The sequence below is a fragment of the Pygocentrus nattereri genome, chromosome 10 (assembly GCF_015220715.1).
Source record: "Pygocentrus nattereri isolate fPygNat1 chromosome 10, fPygNat1.pri, whole genome shotgun sequence".
NCBI classification, from domain to species: Eukaryota; Metazoa; Chordata; class Actinopteri; order Characiformes; family Serrasalmidae; genus Pygocentrus; species Pygocentrus nattereri.
The window spans coordinates 24,063,297-24,086,810 of record NC_051220.1 but is presented as its reverse complement, the minus strand read 5'-3'; the positions used below and the strand labels follow the sequence as shown (position 1 = coordinate 24,086,810).

General features: G+C 42.5%; 1 pseudogene; it reads right to left on the bottom strand.

Moving 5' to 3' along the window:
- Positions 1-878: 878 nt before the first annotated feature.
- Positions 879-23,514, bottom strand: part of LOC108425587 — a 58,979-nt pseudogene continuing 36,343 nt past the window's right edge.

Sequence of the window (23,514 nt, the reverse complement as noted above, 5' to 3'; positions counted from 1 at the left end):
ATGCTTCTAATAACAAACCATAAGAATGCATGGAGGTGGATGCAGTCTGGGTACACCTGGTCTGTTTATGTATCAAAGGTTTTTGCTTGCATATGTAAAATGGTAATACTCCCACAAGAGCATGATGTTCCAAACGTTTTAATGAGCTGTGATTTACAAATATAATAATGATGAAAAGACTCCAGTCCAGTCTTATCAAGAGGAAAAAGCTAGTGTGTTGTGGGGAAGTGGTAAAGAACATATGCTGAAGAACATATGCTCAGGCCTTGCACAAAAGGAATTTGCTATGAAACAGCTTTGAAACTGACCTGCCTGAGAAACTAGTTTGCATGTTCAAGCTTGCTCTGTTGACTTCACTCCAAAGCATTATACTATGATAAATTACTCAGTACAAACCCAAGAGTGGACAGAATTAAATGGCTATTAGAAATTATAGGCTAAAAGGAACCACATCAGTGGATCTTAAAGGTTTGAAAAAGAAGATAACTACTATAAAAGCCTCTTACAATTGTTCACTGACATTATACAAAGTTAAGAAGTGATTTAAATGTTACATCACTTTCCTCCATTTCCTATGGTTTCTGACCTGTAGTCAGTGCTACATTTTCTTTCTTTTCTCTCTTTCCTTCTAAGCATTTGCCCTTTTTTCACAAGTCAAGCCTCTATGTTCAGCATGGGAGCTGTTTCAAATGGCCCTTGAGAGGCTTTACCCCATTTTCTGGGTTGGAGGACCACTTAATGTGCCCTCCCCTACTGATAATGTGTTGCATTCGTTCAGATTTCACACCCCCACCATAAGGTCCCATTGAATTTGTCATTGCTGAGGGAGGCGTTAGCCTGTAGAAGGGGTTCCATAGTTGCCCTGGCCTAGACCCTCTTTATCCAGTGTCACAGCAGGTGGCATACTCCTCTACTGCCACTCTGGGTGCTGTTATGTGCTCCTTCGCATTAGCTGCTCTGTGGGAGTAATTACCTGGCCTGAGAGAAGAGGGGGGAAATTGCGGTGCATGCGGTTGACCTCGTAGCTCTGAGGAAGGAGAGAGGCAGACTCATTCTTGACACGTCGCTCTCTAAATTGCCCCTTTGCTGTTTTTTGTACAGGTGAGGCAGATTAATAAAGCTTACAGCGCATACAAGACTCAGCCATTTATCCCTGACTGCCGTTAATGCCCCCTCCGCTCCCTCCACTCCCTATGTTCCATTAATCTCCTCTGGAGGCCCAGCCTGAGCCTCCATAGCGGCAGCAGCAGCTCCTTGCAGTGAGTAAAAGATGTCTCTTCTAGGAGCATTCCTCAACATGCTATCCTGCACATGTGAGCTATGTTGGGATAGATGAGGTTCACTGTGTCTGTGTAGAGGGGTGTAATATGTTAGCATGTGGGCCAAACAGTGTTAAACGATGCACAATAGCATTGTGCTGCCGTAGGGATTTGTTCAGGCTCTGGGGTATCGATTCCCCAGCTGCCCAAAACTAAACGAGATAAATGTTCAGCATCAGTGAGAACCAAGTGCTGCAGAGTGAGATGGAGAATAGCATGAAGTTTTCTAGCTGCAGACACTAAAACCTTTACAGTTTATTCCCAGCAGACTGAACCAGTGCCGTAACTACCAGCAGTGGTAGTCTGCTTAAATCCTGGAACTCATGAAAGAAAAAAATATGTAAACTTGCTTTGCACAACAAAGTAATTATGTCAAACATGACTTCAATCTGCTCAAGAGCTCGCTATATTGTTCTGATTTAATGAGCTGTGTTTTGTTGATTTTCTAAGTGTAAAGAAGTTAACACACCTTCTACAGGGAGCAAATAAAATATGCCATTTAATTTTGCAAAATGCAGCTCACATTTTTTTGCCCTGAGTTAAACACATTGGGAAAAAAATGTAAATATAAAATGCAATGGCTTTTTTGTTAAATTCAGCAAATAAACTGTGCTTGTCAATTAAAATGTGCAGTAGTGTCTTCTCTGTAGAGGATGTGTTTACTTATTTTCACTAAGAAAATTAACAGAACACACAATTTACTGGGGGGTCAAACCTTTTTACATGACAATGTGTCCACTACACAAGCAGTGCTGATCTTGAAAGAGGTCATTGTCCTATTCCAAAAAGCTCCTCACACCTCACAGCTGTGATCATTGTTTAACTGGAATTTTGATTGTGAAAAATTAAATTTTTATGGAATATTTAGTAAGTTTGTTTTATTTGTGGTTTTGGTTTATTTATTAATAAGATTTTTATACTGAAAGTAAATTTGAGTAGTCTTTTTTACATGGGCCGGTGACAAATGTGGGCAGATATAGGCCTGCCTGTCCCCATCACACTCTCACCCCTGCCCCTAATGTCTTTACTGGACCCCTATTATTGCTGCTTACCCCATTTTACACCCATTATTCAAGGGTAACTGTGCACTGTAAATCCAAACATTCAGGTTTTTTATTTTTAAAAACTGAGGAGAATCTGACTGTAAAATCATTATCGGAGTTAGAACGTGAAGCATTAAGATTTGAAAGAGTATGCTTATTTCATATTCACGGTTAAGGTTTCCTTAATGAGGAGCAGCTCAACTAAACACTAAAAAATGTTGCAGAAAAAGTGTTTAAAACCTAAAAAATGGACTTACTTCAACCATTAGCTTACATTAGAGAATAATTTTGATTGAAACCTAATGAGTAAATAGAGAGTAAAAAAAATACATTGTTATTTATTTATTTATTGGAGGTCATTTTCACAAAGGGACCAATAAGATCGTAGTTCCACTATTTCTCCCAAATCTACTGAAAAGAGAGTAGATTCTTAAACACACTCTGAAGACTCTTAAAAAGAGTAGACTCTAAACACACTAAAAGACCCATCCATCCATCCATCCATCCATCCATCCATCCATCCATCCATCCATCCATCCATCCATCATCTTCCGCTTCTCCGGGGTTCAGGTCGCGGGGGCAGCATCCTAAGCAATGCGGCCCAGACCTCTCTTTCCCCAGCCACTTCCACTAGCTCCCTGGGGGGATTCCGAGGCGCCACCTCAGCTGGCTCCTCTCGACGTGGAGAAGCAGCGGCTTTACTCCGAGTCCCTTCCGGATGACCGAACTTCTCACCCTATCTCTAAGGGAGAGTCCAGACACCCTGCAGGGGAAACTCTTTTTTGGCTGCTTGTATTCGCGATCTCGTTCTTTCAATCATTACCCAAAGCTCATGACCATAGGTGAGAGCCTTGCCTTATGGCTCAGCTCTTTCTTTACCACAACAGACCGGTAAAGAGCCCGCATCACTGCTGACCCAGCACCAATCCGCCTGTCAATCTCCTGCTCCCTTGTACCATCACTCGTGAACAAGACCCCGAGATACTTAAACTCCTCCACTTGAAGCAAGAGCTCATCCCCGACCCAGAGAGGGCTCTCCACCCTTTCCCGCCTGAGAACCATGGCCCCTCGGCTGCAAACCAATCCAGCGAAAGCTGAAGTTCACGGCCTGATGTCCCCAATAGGACCACATCATCTGCAAACAGCAGCGATGTGACCTTGAGGTCACCAAACCGGACACCCTCCATCCCCTGACTGCACCTAGAAATTCTATCCATAAAAATTATGAATAGAATCGGTGACAAAGGGCAGCCCTGACAGAGTCCAACTCTCACTAGGAATGAGTCAGACTTACTGCCGGCCATGCGAACCAAACTCCTGCTTTATTTGTACAGGGCCTGAATGGCTCGTAGCAATGAGCCATTTACCCTGTACTCCTGAAGCACCTCCCACAGAATACCCTGGGGAACACAGTCGAATGCCTTCTCCAAATCCACAAAACACATGTGGACTGGTTGGTCAAACTCCCATGAACCCTCCAGAATCCTGGAGAGGGTAAAGAGTTGGTCCAGTGTTCCACGACCAGGGCGGAACCCGCACTGCTCCTCCTGAATCTGAGGTTCGACTATAAGCTGGACTCTCTTCTCCAGTACCCCTGCATAGACCTTACCAGGGAGGCTGAGGAGTGTGATTCCCCTGTAGTTGGAACACACCCTCTGGTCCCCCTTTTTAAAAAGAGGCACCACCACCCCAGTCTGCCAATCCAGTGGCACCACCCCCGATGTCCACGCAATGTTGAAAAGGCGTGTCAGCCAAGACAGCCCCACAACATCCAGAGCCTTGAGGAACTCGGGACGGATCTCATCCACCCCTGGAGCCCTGCCGCCAAGAAGCTTTTTAACTACCTTAGCGACTTCGGCCTCAGTAATGGACAAGCCTATTCCCGTGTCCCCAGACTCTGCCTCCTCACTGGAGAACATGTAGGTGGGATTGAGAAGGTCCTCAAAGTATTCCTTCCACCGCCCAATGACGTCTTCAGTCGAAGTCAGCAGCACTCCATTTCGACTATATACAGTGCCAGTGGCACACTGCTTTCCCCTTCTGAGTCGCCTGACGGTTTGCCAGAATCTTTTCGGAGCCGACTTAAAGTCACTTTCCAAGGCCTCACCAAACTCTTCCCACACCCGGGTTTTTGCCTTGGCAACGGCTGAAGCCGCAGATTTGCCTGTCGATACCTGCCAGCTGCCTCTGGTGTCCCACAGGCCAACCATGCCCGGTAGGACTCCTTCTTCAGCTTGACGGCATCTCTCACCTGGGGTGTCCACCACCGGGTTTGAGGATTGCCGCCCCGACAGGCACCAACTACCTTGCAACCACAGCTACAGTCAGCCGCTTCAACAATGGAGGAGCGGAACATGGCCCATTCTGAGTCAATGTCCCTCACCTCCCCCGATATCTGGTCAAAGTTCTGATGGAGGTGTGAGTTGAAGATCAATCTGACAGGTTCTTCTGCCAGACGTTCCTGACCGGCATCTTCCCCCACCACTTGATCCAACTCACAACCAGGTAGTGATCAATTGACAGCTCAGCTCCTCTCTTTACCCGAGTGTCCAAAACACATGGCTGCAAGTCCGATGACACAGCTACAAAGTCAATCATTGAACTGCGGCCTAGGGTGTCCTGGTGCCATGTGCACTTATGGACATCCTTGTGTTCAAACATGGTGTTCGTTATGGACAAACTGTGGTTTGCACAGAAGTCCAAAAACTGAATACCACTCGGGTTCAGATCAGAGAGGCCATTCCTCCCAATCACACCCCTCCAGATCTCACTGTCGTTGCCCATGTGAGCATTGAAGTCCTCCAGTAGGACAATAGAGTCTCCAGGAGGAGCACTTTCAAGCACCCTTCCCAAGGACTCTAGGAAGGCTGGGTACTCTGAACTGCTGTTCGGTGCATAAGCACAGACAGGACCCGTTCCCCAACCCGAAGGCAGGGAAGCTACCCTCTCGTCCACCGGAGAAAACCCCAACATACAGGCGCCGAGTCGAGGGGCTATGAGAAAGCCCACATCTGCCCACCGCCTCTCACCATGGGTAACTCCAGAAAAGAATAAAGTCCAGCCCCTTTCAAGGAGATTGGACCCAGAGCCCAAGCTGTGTGTTGAGGTGAGCCTGACTATATCTAGCCGGTATCTCTCAAACTAAACACCAACTCAGGCTCCTTCCCCGTTAGTGAGGTAACATTCCAAGTTCCAAAAGCCAGTTTCAGCAACCGAGAATCAGAACGCCAAGGCCCAAGCACTGCCCGATCCACAATGCACCGAACCCATACTACTGCCCCTCCCATTGGTGGTGGGTCGATGGGAGGGGGGACTCATGTAGCTCCTTCGGGCTGGGCACCATGAGTGAATGCCTGGCCACCAGACGCTCGCTGGTGAGCCCCTCCCCCAGGCCTGGCTCCAGGGTGGGGCCCCGGTAACCCTGATCCGGGCAATGTACACATGTCCTGCTTTCTTGTTTTCGTAGGGGTGATTATGGACCATTAAAACTGTTTATATACAATTGTCAAATCAGCCAGCATCTATATTCAAAGCAGCAAGCATCTTTCAGCAAAGCATTCCATTTGGAGGCAGAAGGGTCTGCTGGTCTGAGTCAAGGATGCACAGCAGATTGGTGGAGAATGATAGCTTTTGATTCACAGTAGTCTCCAGCTGTTCCTATTGCACCTCTAGACAGTGTGCACAGAGAGAGTGTAGGAAGAATAGAATATGCAGAAGCCTGGAGTTAAACGCTAGTGGATCTGTGGCGATGAGGAAGCGGCATGCAGCATCCCTACTGAGCTTTCACAGGCCTTAATGAGGACAGACGGGATGTGATGAGATGTCCTGTGATTTCCATACTCATCTTCTGCCCAAAAGAACACGATTACATTTCACCCCTAAAACCTTAGCTTTTCAAGTAACCTGTTTATGATTGCAAGATTTCTCTCTCCCTTCCAGGTTAAAGAATACTCTCTTCAGAAAGCACATCTGGATAAAAGAGAAGCTTGTTACACTTGTTACGATGATAATTACATGGTGCTTACAGCTGCCATTTTGTAATGAGATGTTTTCAGGAGTGGAGCACTAGTGCTGGCAGCTTGTGGATGCAGTTTGTTGTGATTGCGCTAATGCAGTGCTGTCTGAGCTGAGAGGCTGATGTTAGAGGGCTTGATGCTGGGGGGAGTGGAGTTATTTCTCTGCTTCATAACTCACTTAGTCAGATCCATCTGACCTTTAGGAGTGACGTCAAAACTTGTACGTTATTCTGAGAAGATAGAGGGAGAGGCAGAGAGGACAGCTCACACAGAGCATCAATCTCTTTCTACCCCCCCTCCATCTCTGTCTGTCTGTCTGTCTACCCTGTCTGTCTAGCTAGAACACAATGATGCCATTTAGTCAGACATGGTTGGTAGTGTTTAATGAAATTCTCATTTTAATAAAAACACTCTCTCACACACACATGCCTGCAGTACATTGTGTAAACTAGTGCCTAATGAAATCAGTCAAATTTATGCCTGGAAGAGCCACTGGTGGAGCTGGTGGATTTCCATTTGGCATTTCAACGCTTGTTTTTCCAGCACCTCCAGTCAAATGACTAGTATTTTATTGTTGGACAAACACCAATAAATGGTAATTACTAGGACAAATCTTTAGTAAAATTATCCAGTATGATCTTTTTTTATAAAGCAGCATCAAATTTGGAACCCAATTTGGAATTGGATTTATTTCTCAAAACCAAATACCTGGCAACTGATAACAAAATTTATAGACATGATCTTACTTTCAATATTTGGAGAGCAAAGTAGTAATTACTTTTCCTCACAGAGGCTTTTTACATGTGAAATGAATGCTTAAATTAAAATGTAGGTCAGTAAATGTCACATTCTATAGATATACACATTAATGAGGGTTTGCTTTTATCCCTTTGATACAATGAATTAATAAGATGGATCATGTTATCTACTCTACACTTCTCTTTTTCTTGAAAACATGTCTTTTGAAATTGGATACCCATAAAGGTTGATGGAAAATGAAGCAAAATGGAAACTCTGAGGCTTCATCCAGATCAGTGAAAGGACCCCCCACCCCTTCCTCCTCTCAGGATGGCCTACAGGGTGGCTGTAACCTGCTGGTGCCCTTTCAGCCTCTCTGCTTTATGTACATGAGGACGTCAGCACGGCGGGAGGCAGGAGGTGTTTTCGTGAGGTGAGGGGATACCCCCTGAGGGTGTAAAGGCTGGTCACAGGCAGCAGGGTCTAAAGCATCAGCTCTGTCCAGCACTCAAACACCTTGGCACCCTGTGCAGAGGGGCTGGCTCTGCTACCGGTTATATTCTGAACCAACGGATGTGCAAATGTGCTGTTGATCATTAATCAGCCGTCCATCACTTTCATACCTGCACAGACAGGAAGCAATGCAGTGAATTTATTTGCTTTAAATGTGCGCATCATTTCTACATTCATAAAATGTATGATTCTTTGCTTACATCATGTTGTATATAAATGCATTTTATAACTATAAATGACTATACATAAAACTGAACTGAATACATCTTATCTATTGCACAATTTTATCTTTTAGTTTCATTACACATATGTACACAGCTACATTGCAAATGAGGGTCTCCCTCAATGTATTCTGAGTTTAAAAAAAGGTTGATTGAGTGATTGATGTACACATCTGAATCAGCTAAATTCAAGGCATCACTATAGTCAGTGTGTTCAGATAAACTGTTGCCTCCAGATACATTCTTAACCTTTATGAATCCTCTAGACACTTTATTATTATCTACCGTCTGCTGTTGAAAACCCTGGATTTTCATGTCCATCTCCATTAATGGTGGTTATACAGATATAAATAGCTCAATTAATGGTAAACAGCTTGCCAATCAGGTAATTTTTTCTCTAGCACTTCCTGTGAAATGGTTTTATTGTTAGACCAGAACCAATGGATGGCAATTACAAATCTTTAGTGAAAACATCCAGTATAACCTTTTTACAAACATCCAGTATGACCTTTAATCATTAATTTCGGAATCTAATTTAGAAATTAATTATTTTTCATAACAAAGTACCTGAGCCAAGACACACTGAAAAAGAAATGAATACAATTTTGTCTTTCACTTTCTTTAGGCAATACATTTTAGGGGATAATAGATTTTATTATGCCCATATTAGTGCATTATTTGGATTGACATTAATAAACTTGCCAAAGAGATTTAGATGAAATACAGATCTGCTATTTTATGCCTTGTTTTGAACTTGGCAGAGACATTCAGTGAATTAAGTTTCTAACTCCCATTACTATTGAAATTGACTTATTGACTCCAGTTAGTGAGTTGGACTGACTGTCTTAAATAGATGATTTTTACTTTCATGAAGAAGTTTAAATTGCAAATGAATTTCTCTTACTGAAACTCTGAGGCCAATTATCTCAGAAATAGTCTGATTCAATTTAGCTTAATTCATCATACTGTGTGCTGATACTGTCAGCACTATCAAACATAGTATCAGCTACATTAGGAATATACACTGTCAAAAAAGGTAATAAAGGTACTGTGCAGGTACATTTTTCATTCATCTGGGTACAAACAATGTAAATTTACCCTCAAAAGTACAACAGTGGTTTTAAGGTCTAATTGTGTACGTTAAATAAGGTTTTCCCAGATGAAGTCTGTATTTATACCTTTTCATAACTGAATGTTTTAAAGCAGAGCAATAAAGCAAAAAGGCTAGAGGTGAGATGGGGTGTGTGGAGTCAGTACAACTAAAAAAATATAATTTACATGAATTATGGTACAAATATGTCTTCTTTCCTTTGCGGTTTATGTTCCGCTTGGCATCCTTGGAGCTGACGTTGACGGTCTTCATATCCTGTGCGATAGTGTCCATCCACCGCTTTTTGGGTCGCCCTCTTGGCCTGTTGCCACCCGGGTCCATTCGCAGGGCCCTTCTGGCCACTGACTCCTCGCTGCGAACAACATGGCCATACCATCGGAGCCTGGATTCGCACATCTTGTCTGTGATGGGTGTCATGCCCCACTTTTTTCTGATGTGCTCATTTGTCAATCTATCCAGGCGGGTTAGACCCAAAGGCCACCCAAGCATCTTCATTTCCATGGTATTCATGGCCTGCTCATGTTTGGTTGTGGCTGGCCAACACTCTGACCCATAGAGTGCCACCGGGCGCACCACTGACTTGTAGATTTTGGCCTTCAAGTAGATGGGCATTCTCTTGTCGAGAATTCATCCACGCTGCATTGATCCTTGCTCTGACGTCTGGCAACGTGTCGCAGTGGGATGTGACAACGGACCCAAGGTATTTGAAATGGTTGACCTTGTTCAGGGGCTGGCCGTCGATGGAGATGGTTCCGTCGGTCTGTGGGCCGCATTCGAGGTGCTCCATTTTCTTGATGTTCAGGCGCATGCCATTCTCGTCTAGCCAGTCTTTCCAAGCCTGCGTCCGAGTCTGCAGCGCCAAGCGGTCCCCCGCTTCACTGAGGCCAACATCGTTTGCGTAAAGTAGACTCCATGGGTGTGGTGTCTGCAGGTCAGCCCTCGCAGTATCCATGCAGAGGATGAACAGTAGGGGGGGAGAGGGCCGATCCTTGGTGGATGCCGATGGTTATCGGGAAAGTTGGCGATGTTCCTATTGGGCATTTGACCCCGCTCGTGACGTTGCAGTAGAGAAGCTTAGTCCACCGCACGTAGGCTTCTGGGACACCATGGCTGCGCAGTGATCTCCAAATAAGCTCATGTGGGACTCGGTCGAATGCCTTCTCCGGGTCTAAGAACACCATGTGCACTGTCTTGTTCTTTTCTCTATGTTTTTCCATGAGTAACCGAACTGCATGGATGGCGTCAGTGGTTCCACGACCCTTGACGACGCCACATTGGTTTGGCGTGATCGTCACCACCTGGCGGATGCGCTTGTCCAGGATCCGTTTGTACCTTGACTAAAGGTACTGAGATGTATCCATGAGGGTACCACCCCAGTGACAAGAAGGGTACTGCCCACAGTGACAATTTCACACCTTTATTTCTGAGAGTGTAGTTAAACATCTTCTTATTAATTTTTCAATGTATATCTTGCACATTCACCTATATTTAAGCCAGGGATGGACTGGCCATAGGGAGTACCGGGACAATTCCCGGTGGGCCGCTCTGTGTGTGGGCCGCTCTGTTTGTGGAGAGCTAAAAATAGAACCCGATTTAAGTATTCTAATACTGAACTGTGCATTGGTCCACAGTGCATGGTCATTAGCCAGTCACAGACAATAATCACAGCAACTGCGAACGGTTAAAAAAAAAGAAAAAACCCACATTAGTAATTAAGGCAAAATGGAGACAACGTCGAAAAAGCACAAAGGAGGAGCCGAAAAGGCATGTGATAAAAAAAAGAAAAAACTAAAAAAAAGACACAGAAAAATGCATGAAACTGGATGAATTGTTCAACTGTCGGACTGAGGACAAGCAAAATACCGAGGTAATGTCCAGAGAGCCTTTGCTTCGTCAGCTAGCTTGCTAACTATTGTAAGTGTGAGGGTGCGATATAAGGTGGTTGGATCACTCTTAGTTTAAAAAGGAAGGAGGATGGAGACGGATTTCTCTCTAGCTGCGTCCGTTATTTATTTCCCGTGCCTCACGGTCCCGTTGTTCACTCTTCTTTTTTTTTTTTTTACATAACTCCCCGTTCTTTCACATCACGTGACCTCCCCAAACCAATCACAAGACAGAACAGATATTTGTGCCACTAAACGAAGAATAATTTTCTAAAGTGTTTTACACTCTTACACTGCTAGAATTTAAACGTTCAGACTTGTCAACAGAAAACTACCACTCAATCCATCAGCCCAAATTCAACTCTTACACTATGTTTGCCCATTTGTGCAGTCATGCATGAGAAAGTCCTGTTTCAAATGACACCTATATCCTACCTAGAGCACTAATTAAAAATGAAAAACGTTTCAATAAACCATCATTAAATGTTAAATAAGGGGTTATATGAACTATTCCTGAATATAAGTGGCTTTTGATCAGACGTATTTTGCACGGTTTGGGTGGAGATTCTGCCATTTCATGTCCAACATTGCTCTCTTCATAGGAAGTCAATTGAGACGGTACCATTAGTCTCTGATCCTCAAGGTGGACATGGAGAGTTTAATTTAGGAGATTAATCCATCCATCCATCCATCCATCCATCCATCCATCCGCTTATCCGAGTCTGGGTCGTGGGGGCAGCAGCCTAAGCAAAGAGGCCCAGGCTTCCCTCTCCCCTGCCACTTCCTCCAGCTCTTCTGGAGGGATACCGAGGTGTTCCTAAAACAGTCGAGAGATATAATCCCTCCAACGTGTCCTGGGTATACCCCGGGGTCTCCTCCCCGTCGGACATGTCTGGAACACCTCCCTAGGGAGGCGTCCAGAGGCCATCCTTACCAGATGCCTGAACCACCTCAACTGGCTTCTCTCAACGTGGAGGAGCAGCAGCTCTACTCCGAGCCTCTCCCAAATCGCCAAGCTTCTCACCCTCTAAGAGAGAGCCTGGCGACCCTGCGGAGAAAGCTCTTTTAGGAGATTAAGCAGTTCTTATTGTCGTTCAGAAATATTTGTGCATAGTAACTGATGGCAGGCTTATTTGTTTAAGACAGTTATGAAAGTTCAGGCTTCATTCCAGCAGTGTTTAGAAGTTTACTGAGACAAAATGGGGAAAACCCAAGTAAATAATAAAAAACAACAGATTTTTAAAAATGCAATAGATTGATATATAGAACTTTATTGATTCCAAAGCGCAAAAAATATGTTTTCCTTGTAATAGGATGGCTATTCTAATTAACTTCAGTAGTAAGTTACATGGAAACTATCAATAGAAAAAAATATTTAAATATAATGTATTGACATCTACATTGTTCCTTAGGTTCAGGACAGTTCAGAGGAATCAGCTCTAACAGTCAGGCAAAGTGAAGAGAGAACTGCAGGAGAGGAGCCAGTTAGTGAGGTTGAGGAGAGAGATACACAAGAGGAGAGGGCAACAGAAGAGCCAGTCAGTGAGAAGGAAAAAGATGATACACATGACAGTGTACAAGAGAGTGAAAAAGAGATTAACTACTATACTCGACCCATACTGGACAATTTGAAGTTGTTCCTTAGGTATCATCCTCAACAAAAAGCAGCTTGCCCACTGGCAAAGAAAGTGTTCTGGTGCAAAGACGGCACCAGTAGAAAGTGGCTTACATACTGGCAGGAGAAGCATGTGCTGTATTGCTTTGTTTGCACGGCATTTGGAAAGTCCACTGACAACAGCTCATCCATTACTGGCATGACAGATTGGAAACATGTCGCTATTGTCGGAAGAAAACCTTAAATCTCCATTTTTGACATTTTTCAGTTTTGGAGATATTTTGAAAGTACCTGTTGTTCTTTATATTGTCTGTAAAGTTCATGATGAATAGACTAAAATGAACAGCCTAAAATGACTTGAAAAATATTCTGGTTCCATTTACTTACATTAAAAGTAAAGTATGTTTTTTCCTTCTCCTGTAAAGTTACAGTTTTGGAGATACAAGGTTTTTTTTCCAACAACAGCGATGGTCATCAGCGCATAGAAGAGCATGAAAAAAGCTTCTTAAAATAAAAACTGTGCTGAAGCATTTTTTTTACAGGCTACCAAATCAGATATCTCCCATTGGAGAGACACGCTGGTGGGCTAAACATGATGCTCTTAAGAAGGTCTATGGATCATTCGGCCACCCTGAAAAGGGTCTGTATGTTGATCTTCTTGCATTGTCTGTCATCCAAGATCGGGCCAGCATGAAGACCAGATTTAGAGTAAGAGCAATATCATTCATAGAGGCATTGCTGAGGTATGAAACAGCAATAACTGCTCAAGTTTACCTCAGGATTTTTGTGCAGAACTCTCCATTGTCAAAATACCTGCAAACAGAAGGCATGGACATTCTGTCAGCCCACAGAATGGTTGTGGCAACACAAAAAAACCTGCAAGGTATGGCCAGAGATTTTGCTCCTTTCAAAGCAGCTACAGACAGATTTGTCCAGTGGGCAAATGATAAGACAGGAGGACAATGAGACTGATGTTGTAGCAGAAATTGCACTGCCACAGAAAGAGAACAAAAATGTCTGGAGAAATGACTGACGATGAGAGAGTGAGAGATCCACACAAAGAGTATGAGGTTATGGTGCATAATCAAATTATGGACACTGCAGTTGAAACAATCCAGAGAAGATTTCTCACACAAGGAACATTTTATGTTGACCTCTCTCCTACACCCTGGGAACTTTTCCCAGGTCACTTCCACTCCTCTTCCGGGATCAGCCTTACAGGAACTCATTAAGTGTTTACTCCCTTTTAGCACACAAGCGACTGTTGGAACTTGGAATGGAACTTGACACCCCAGGAGCTTCTGGCCCTGACTCCCATGAAGGAGGCACGTCTCCCGGATTAAGAAGTTCCTCAAAGTGCTCATTCCACCGACTGACAATATCCTCATTCCAAGTCAAAGTTTCACCACCCTTGCCGAATACAGCTTGGGCGCAGCCACCCCGGGCCACTCCTGAGTCATTGGACAGTTGTCCAGAAGCTCTTTGAGGCCAAACGAAAGTCTTTTTCCATGGCCTCTCCAAACTCCTCCCATGCCCTGGATTTTGCTTCTGCCACCGTTGCAGCTGCCACCTTTTTAGCCTGTCAGTACCTATCTGCTTAATCGGGAGTCCTTCGGGCCAGCCAGTCCCTAAAGGCCTCTTTTTTCAGCTTGATGGGCTCCCTCACCACCGGTGTCCACCAGAAGGTTCTTCGGTTACCGCCCCGACAGGCACCCACAAGCTTTTTGCCACAGCTACGCCTGGCAGCTTCCACAATGGAGGTTTTGAACAGGGTCCATTCAGACTCCATGTCCCTTACCTCCTCCGGGACATGAGAAAAACTCTCCCGGAGGTAGGAGTTGAAATCATTCAGAACAGGGGCCTCCGACAGTCATTCCCAGCACACCCTCACTATTCCTACCGGATCTGACCATCAGTCTTCCCTGCCATCTGATCCAACTCACCACCAGATGGTGATCAGTTGACAGCTCAGCACCTCTCTTCACCCTAGTGTACAGAACATATGGTCCCAAGATCCCAAGATGAAACGACAACAAAGCTGATCATTTGACCCAAGGAGCTATGGTACCATGTACACTTATGAACATCCTTGTGTTCAAACTTGGTGTTTGTTATGGGCAATCCATGCCTGGCACAGAAGTCCAATAACAATTCACCATTCGGGTTTAGATCGGGCAGGCCGTTATTCCCAATCACGCCTCTCCAGGTCTCCCAGTCATTGCCAATATGAGCATTGAAGTCTCCCAGTAAGACTATGGAATCTGTAGGCAGGACCCTTTCCAGAACCCCGCCCACTCGCTCCAAGAAGGCCGAATACTCTAACCTGATGTTTGGTGCATAAGCACAGAGAACAGTCAAGGTTTTCCTCTCTGCGATTTTAATTCACATTGAGGCGACCCTCTCATCCACCGGGACAAACTCCAACTGCATGGTCACCATCCGGGGACTTGTGAGTATCCCCACATCCGCCCGGCGCCTCTCACCCTGTGCAACCCCTGAGTAGGAGAGAGACCAACCCCTATCCAGGAGTTTGGTTCCAGAGCTGACACTGTGGGTGGAGGTGAGCCCAACTATATCTAGTTGGTACCTCTCAACCCCTCTCAACCTCCTGCACAAATTCTGGCTAGTTTCTGCTGCAGGGGCCTAGGCCACCAAGGGCCTCCCCGCAATCTCCCACTGCCAATATGGCACTGCACTGCTCCCCCATGCTGGACCTTGCGGGTGGTGGGCCCACATGGCCTCCCTATGTTGCCTCGTCCCCACCAGGCGATCGCCGTGGAACACTACCCCCAGGCCTGGCTCCAGGGGTAGGTCCTGGTGACCCTTTCCCGGGCAGGGGACATGATTTTTTGTGCACAATATGCATAGAGTAGTTTGAATCGTGTTAGTCTGGGTCCCTAGACCACACAAGCCCTTCCACCACAACAAGGCCCCGATCCAGGAAGGGATAACTGAATACAAACAAAAGAATTTTTTTTACAGACATGACATTCAGAGGCCTTTAAACTTCAGTAACTATTTAGCCTCCAGATTATCATCAGTGACCTTGGCTCTGTATGGGGTGAGAATCAGGTCTGAATAATCTCTCCACTGCTGCAGAGCTGCTGCAGCTGCACAGCATAAGTACATTTTTAGGTAAAATAACATAATCCTCCTTTACTGTTAAATTGTTAGAACACACAGTTCTAACAGTTTTAACAATAAATGGTCTTAAACACTGGGGTTTACTCATAACTGCTAATTTACCAACCTTTATCGCTGAAGGCTAATGTGCAGACTGTAGGTTACACAATAATGAGGACAACAAAAAGGCAAAGAGAAAAATTTTAAGACGAACATAGATAATTTGAAGATGAATTGACTTATTTGCATTTAGAATCACTCAGCTGGTTTCTTGATACATTTAATCTGCAGCAACTCGCAAAACTGAAGTCTCTTCTCAATCTCCCACTCCTCGTTCAAATTTCCCATTCCACCTTAAATGATGCAACAGTACAATCTGGCGCCTCAGGCACCATTTAAGGTGGAATGGGACAATTCGAACGAGAAGCAGGAGGATGAGAAGCGACTTCAGCCTCGTAAAAAGTTGAACATTGAGAGACATTTTACAAGAAACTCACGGAGACGTTTCCTGAGATGTGAGAAAACTGGATACAGCCGAGCTAAAGGTTAAGCAGAGCAAAGTAAGTGTGCGATTATATTTTTATCCTATACTAGCACATTAGCACATACTGAGTCATGATGGTAAAATGGATATAAAATGTGGCTCCCAAGGTGGTTTGATTTTTGTTGAAAGGATAAAATGGCTCTTCTTAACATTTCAGGTGCGACCTCTGAGTTAAGCCTACTAGTAAGGAGTGATCATCGTGTGGGGCCAGTGCGTAACCATTTGCTCGAGCTGTACATGGCTGAGTCAAGATTGTACAGTTGCCACCAGCCCAGTTAACAACCATGTGCTGTGGTTCAGATTTTGCATGTTTTGCCTAAAGCCTGTAACGAATAGCTACAGCTATTAGCTACAAAAAATTGCAGTTAACTACAAAAAGTAGCATGCTACTTAGCTACTCCCCCATCCCTGCATATAGTATAGTATACAATAGTGTAGTATAGTATAGTATAGTATAGAATATTTCTAAAGTTTTGTTGTGGTCACATCTCATAAGCAAACAATTACGTGATCAAGGAATCCCTCAAATGCACACTGACTCATGACCCATATAGTGCATTAAACAGTATGTGCAATCACCTCTTCTCTTCACTCCTGTCTGAGACATACTCATGTAGGAAGGAACTGCTGAGTAGTGGAATCAGATATGATTTGTGTTTTCTGTTTGTGGGGCTTGACTCTGCCATTATAACTTCCATACTGACTGTTAGATCACCTCTCTGCCTGCAACAGAAAGAGAAAAAAAAAGAAAACTGGGCAATTTCACTGCTGTCATCTCCACTGAGAGATGAAGGCCACTGTTGCTCAGGAAAAAGCAGAAGGAAAACATCACTGTCTGATGAATTAATATACAGCCCCTAGTCTCCCCTCCCCCCTACCATCAGACAAAGCTGCACTCCACTATCTAAAACATATATCAAATCAAATCAAATTTATTTGTATAGCGCTTTTTACAACGGATGTTGTCACAAAGCAGCTTCACAGAATTCCAGAAAAGACAGAATTTTAACAAGAATGTAAAAAATGGAAAAATGGAAAAGCTTTAAAAACGTAAAAAAAAAAACCCGGTGAGGAACCAAGGGGCGACAGTGGCAAGGAAAAACTCCCTCAGAACTGAGGAAGAAACCTTGGGAGGAACCAGGCTCACCAGGGGGGACCCATCCTCCTCTGGTCAAACTACCTACAAGTGATTGTACTACTAATATTAATAGCAGTAGTATTGGTAGTAGGAATAGCTGGGAGAACATCAGTGTAGGGTGGGCAACTAGTCCCATACTAATTATACTAATTAGTATAATTACTAATACTTATACTAATTAGAGTATTTAAATAGCAGTTATTTCTATAATGGTTCAAAGCCACAGTTGTCCCATAGCAATTGCGTATTTGTAATAATTGCCAACCTGCGATAACTGCTTTCAGTCAGACGATGATACTAATTCAGTCTGAAACTGTTCCTGCAGGGCAGGGTAAACCTTTATTTTACTCTTTGACATAACAACAAATGTCATTGTAAGGATATTGAATGTAGCCATAAAAGGTATTGTGATTTTTTTTTCCTAGTTGCTTACTTTCATTTTGTGTCCATTATGACAGGCAGTTGTTGCCATCAGTTGTGGCAGAGCAATCAGGCAGCGGAACTGGAGAGTGGTCGTGTGTTTATTGGAATGTGGGACGATGCAAAGTGACTCCGTCGGTCGCAATGGGGAAAAAACTGGAACTATGAGCTGCCATTAAAAGCTTCAGAAGTGTCATACAGAGCCAGAGACTAGAGTTGCAAGCAAGGCATTTACATATAGCCAAGGTTGCATTTCCATTGTCAGGGGACAGTGTATTAGAAACCAGTCTTTGATTTGATGTTAATTATAGAGTTTATAACTCATACCTGTTAAGTGGTACTTTTTTTAATCCCACAAACGGGGAAATTCCATCTCCGCATTTAACCCATGCGTGAAGTGAAACACCACATACACACTAGTGAATACACACACACTAGGGGGCAGTGAGCACACTTGCCCGGAGTGGTAGGCATCCCTATCCATGGCGCCCGGGGAGCAATTGGGGGTTAGGTGTCTTGCTCAAGGACACCTCAGTCATGGACTGTCAGGGATCAAACCGGCAACCTTCCGGTCACAGGGCCAGTTCATTAACCTCCAGCCCATGACTACCTGTTATACATATTAGCAGTGAACAGCTAGTCCCTCTGGAATCCTGTACATTTTAGGTTATTAGACACATCAATCTTAAATTTGAAGTTGCAATTATCTGTGAAGGCTTCATTAAGCAAGCAATTGAACGATTCATGATCCACCTGCAAGTATGTTATTTCCCAGCAACTGACATTATGGAAATTATCAAAAATTCCAACCAAGTCTATTCAAGTCAGTTTTTATCAAAGTTTGTGTTGTTAATTCAAAATAATATTTGTTTTGCATTTGTTTTGTGCTCTGAGAAAAAATTGGATGCAGGTTTTTGTGAAATCGAGCAAACCAAGAGAGCAAGGCTATAGCGCAAGCTCTACCTAATAAACAACATAAGCAGTTGCTTGTCATATGCCATTTGTTCTGACTTGTAGAAGTATATGTGGGAAGGTATAGTAGAAAAAGCAATTTAAACAGGCTTTCTGAGTTTCATCACAAAAAGAGTTTCATGTCACAAAACTTAACAAACACAGCCATGGATAACTTGTTTTAAAACATAACGGTTAATTAGTTAGCATCCGATCATCAGCGATAGGTACAATTATCCACAATAGCCAATAAGCCAGTCATGAATTCATATAATTTAGACAGCTAGTGGTAGTAAATATTATTAGTGTTTAGCCTCTAAAAATTGGAAACCCACAAAATACTCCTGCTTAGGCTGCTGAAAAGGCTAGAGCCATCCCTGGTTGCAATGTCATTGTCTTTGTCATTGTCTTTTCAACAACATTTCATGCCTGTAGTGTGCAGTTTATGTGTAGTGACTCTAAAATACTCTAACAAATGTTTTATCAGTCCAATTTGAATAATTATATTTTGAAAAAAAATTATGCAATACAATTGTAAATTTTTCCGGGCACATGCCGTGAGCTTGTCCAAACATGCAACACACCTGTGGGCAGAGCGTAAATACCTAAATTATTAGTGTCTTGACAAAGAAGAAGACACAAGTGAGAGCATGATTTCTGTAGCAAGAAGTGCTCCTTATTTACAGCAGCTGAAATAGCAAATAACACATTTTAACCCTTGTGTGGTGTTGGGGTTTGTGGGACCCATTTTCAATGTTTACCAACAGATAAATTATGCAATTTATTATTATTTAGACCTTAGATGACTTGACCTTGGCTCATTTTCTGTGAAAAACACATAAAATAACACATTTTAAATACCCTCTCACTGCACTCCCCCTACACACTTATATTACACGTGGTGCTGGGGTGAACCCTTTTGGAATGAAGGCCTTAAATATATCTTTTAAAACCTTTTCATGGTGGTGTAGGGCATTGTAAGATAAAATAGTATCCAAAGGAAACATGATATCATTCTCAACCATTCTATATATTTACCATTATAGCATTACATATACATAAACTCAGAAGATATGTTGGTTATCTTGTTGTCTTAGATAGTAAATAAAATGGCTATAACTGGAGTCCAATGATATTACTGGTTATGTACTGTGCATGCACCTCTCCAACATTTTGAAAATCAAAAGACGTGTTTTTTTTCTGCTGTTCTGTTTCTTACAGTACTATGTCAAAAATGTAAGTAATATCTTAAATTCTTATCTATATTTCAAGATGAGCCAAAGCTTTGAGAAAGAAGTCATTATTTGTGACACATTAAGTCATTATTTTGAGATAATAAGTGTAACGGAGCTCTTGTCCGTTCCATGCTGTAAGTTATTGTAAGGGACAAAAACACAAGACAACCTCCAAGTTTTAAAGACTCTTTTATTGTTACCCACAAGTGTAGAGGTGCTGCATCCCTTCTCTCTGTTCTCCTCCTACATGGCCTGCTGTCAGTGTGTGTGTGTGTGTGTGTGTGTGTATTTGTATATGTGTGGGTGTTTGTGAGGGTGGACAACATGGACAGGCTGCTGACTGGCTACAGCTGCTAAAGGAGAACCCTACACTGGACACTGGAATTTTTTTTTTTTTTTGATATTTTAAACATCTGGTATTTTTACATAAATTGTTCTGGCTGTATTGATTTAAAAAAAAACAACAACAATAATGCGATGGGTCCACCCGACCACTGACTAACAAAAATATGAGCAACACACAAGGATTAAACTAGTAAACACTGACACGATGAGTCATCTGCCATTTACACTGCACTCATTATTTTATAATATAGAAAAAAGTGTTGTTAATTAAGTAAAGTCTAGTTGTAACACTTTAAACCACTGACTAATGCTTTTAATATAATCCACTAACAGTCTTCTGTTATAAAGTCTTAAAATGTTGAAGCCAGTAGGTCAGTCTATACATAAACTTGTCTACTGCCCAAAGGGCCTTGGGGCAAAGGGGTCATAACTGCTTGCTGTCACTCTGGGGAAAAATCACAACTGAAAATCCTCCCACGGATGACTGGTCTCATTTGGAGCGTGACCTGCAACTTAGCTGTCATTTTATTAGTTGCCGGCGGTCTGGACACTGCTGGCTGAATTGTGACCCCTGGAACGGTGTGGTTAAAGGAAATACAATGCCCTTTTCTTCTGACATGTTTGACTTTAAATGCTCCAGTGGGTGTCCAGTGACAGGGCCCTTATGAGCTTTCAGGAAAAAAAATACACCACAGTTTATAAAGCTGAAAACACCAGAAGTGGAGGAAACTAGTTGGCAAATGCTTAAGGGCAGCGGTGTAATGGATTGGAGGCACATCTAAGGCCATGAAGAGATTCTCTGGGAGGGCTAAATGGACCTCATGCAGGTGATGGAATGTGGAGGGGAATCCTGATTTTAGATTCATGGTGGAGCTGAAGCAAAGAGGAGGGAGAGAAGCCAGCAAAAAGCAGAGGTACCACAAGTACATAAATCCTTCACTCACATAAAAGTACAAACACTCATGTAAAAATGCTCTGGCTAAAGATGAATTACAATTTTGAATTCTTTATGCAAGTTCTATTTAAAGCATAGAAGTGGGCTGCCAAAAGAGCATTGCTTTCGTGAAGTGGGTTGTTCTTTGTTGAATTTTAATCTGATCCAAACAAAAAAATCTCACATAAGGAAAAAGTTCAGCCTTGAATGAAGAATGGCTTACAACATTATTGCTACACCAACAACATTACCTTGCATACTCCTTGGTGAATTATTGGCCATATTGTTGCATTTTGAGGTCCTCGCCACCATAGAGAGATCACACTCTTGCTAATTCTGTGGCTCTTTCTGTCCCTCTCCTTTTTTTTGGTGTTCGACACTGTGTTTGCATGTAAGTGTACAAACAGCCTCTCAGAGATTAAATGCAGATACTTACAGATGAGTTTATCGGGTGATTTTTGACCTCTTTATTCTTATTGTCATATCCATTAGAGTTCAGAAGTTAAAATCCAAAAATTTGTAGAATACAGAGTAATGAATTTGTTCTAAAATTGTGAGTAGAAAGTAGAGAATTTTCTTTAGAAATGTAATACAAACTCAGGTAAAGTACTGCTGTCTAAAAATGGTATTTTATGTTATTTAATAATATTCACCATGGGTCTCTGTAGTTCAGACATACACACATGAACAAGCAATACTGTTGATAATTATTAATAGCAATATGGACACCAACTCATCAGTTTTTGAAGTAAGTGATCACTAAATTATCTCTGTTTCTGAATGCAGCCTTTTAGCATTACCATCTCTCTGACTTCAAAAGATTCAGCAAAACAATCTCTACTCTTCTCATTTGTGAAGAGAAATCTGAAGATTAATGTAATGCAAACAAAAATAAAATGTAAAAAAAAAATGTAAATGCACATCTTTACATTATACAGCGGTTTAAAAAGGTTGTTGACACTCACACATCTTATTTAAAATGCACTGAAAGATTGTGTAGAGAAAGAAGTGGTTCTTCTATGACAGTGATCCAGGATATCCTTTTTGGCTTTGTTTTTAATAGTGTGCCTAACCTCTGTTCCAGTGATTTAATGGCTCTATAAAAATAACCACATAATGAGAGTTGTCTGAATAACAATAGCACTTTTATTAATGTTCCTCTCATTTACTCATGTTATCAGTGTTATCTTTGCTTGCCTTCCCTAACATGATCAGGTACAGTATAGTAATATTTGCATTACGTTTAGTCTCTGCTGGATTACATCCGCTGTGTTTGATGTTATAAGCGGAACTGCACCGATTTTTCAAAATTTCTGCCTGATTCAATCTTTGAGATGTAAACAAAGTCATTCAGAGTGCTTTGATGTAAAATGCTCCATTTTAGAGAAACATATGGAGGTGGAATTTTTTACAGTGCTGGTGATAGGAACCAGACATCTGTAGTATTTAATGCCTCTGAAAGCTTTGGCCTTAAATATATCTTAAAACCTTTTCATGGTGGTGTAGGGCATTGTAAGATAAAATAGTATCCAAAGGAAACATGATATCATTCTCAACCATTCTATATATTTACCATTATAGCATTACATATACATAAACTCAGAAGATATGTTGGTTCTCTTGTTGTCTTAGATAGTAAATAAAATGGCTATAACTGGAGTCCAATGATATTACTGGTTATGTACTGTGCATGCACCTCTCCAACATTTTGAAAATCAAAAGACGTGTTTTTTTTCTGCTGTTCTGTTTCTTACAGTACTATGTCAAAAATGTAAGTAATATCTTAAATTCTTATCTATATTTCAAGATGAGCCAAAGCTTTGAGAAAGAAGTCATTATTTGTGACACATTAAGTCATTATTTTGAGATAAGTGTAACGGAGCTCTCGTCCGTTCCATGCTGTAAGCTATTGTAAGGGACAAAAACACAAGACAACCTCCAAGTTTTAAAGACTCTTTTATTGTTACCCACATGGCTGCAGTGGCAAACACCAGGCGGACCTTTTTGAGACTCTGCAAAACAAATCAAAACAATTGTGATTATCTTGCACTGTTCAGGGTGGCCAACTGATGGTGTAGAGAATGACCAATTTATCTATGACTCTATTTATTTGAAATAACTTTGTTTTGAAATGAGTTTGACTTACCTGCTTGTTCCAGCATGGCAGCAGCCTGTTGCAGGTCAAAGGATCCGAGCCTAGGGGGTTTGTGGGTTATGTAGTCTTGGGGTTGTCCTATAAGTGGAGTGTTCCATCTCCCATGCTTGAGCAGGGGGAGGGGGACCAGCTTTCATGGTTCCAAATAGTAGTGTTGCAGTAGGAATGTTTTAATATTAAATGTTTTATATTTATATTAAAATATTGATT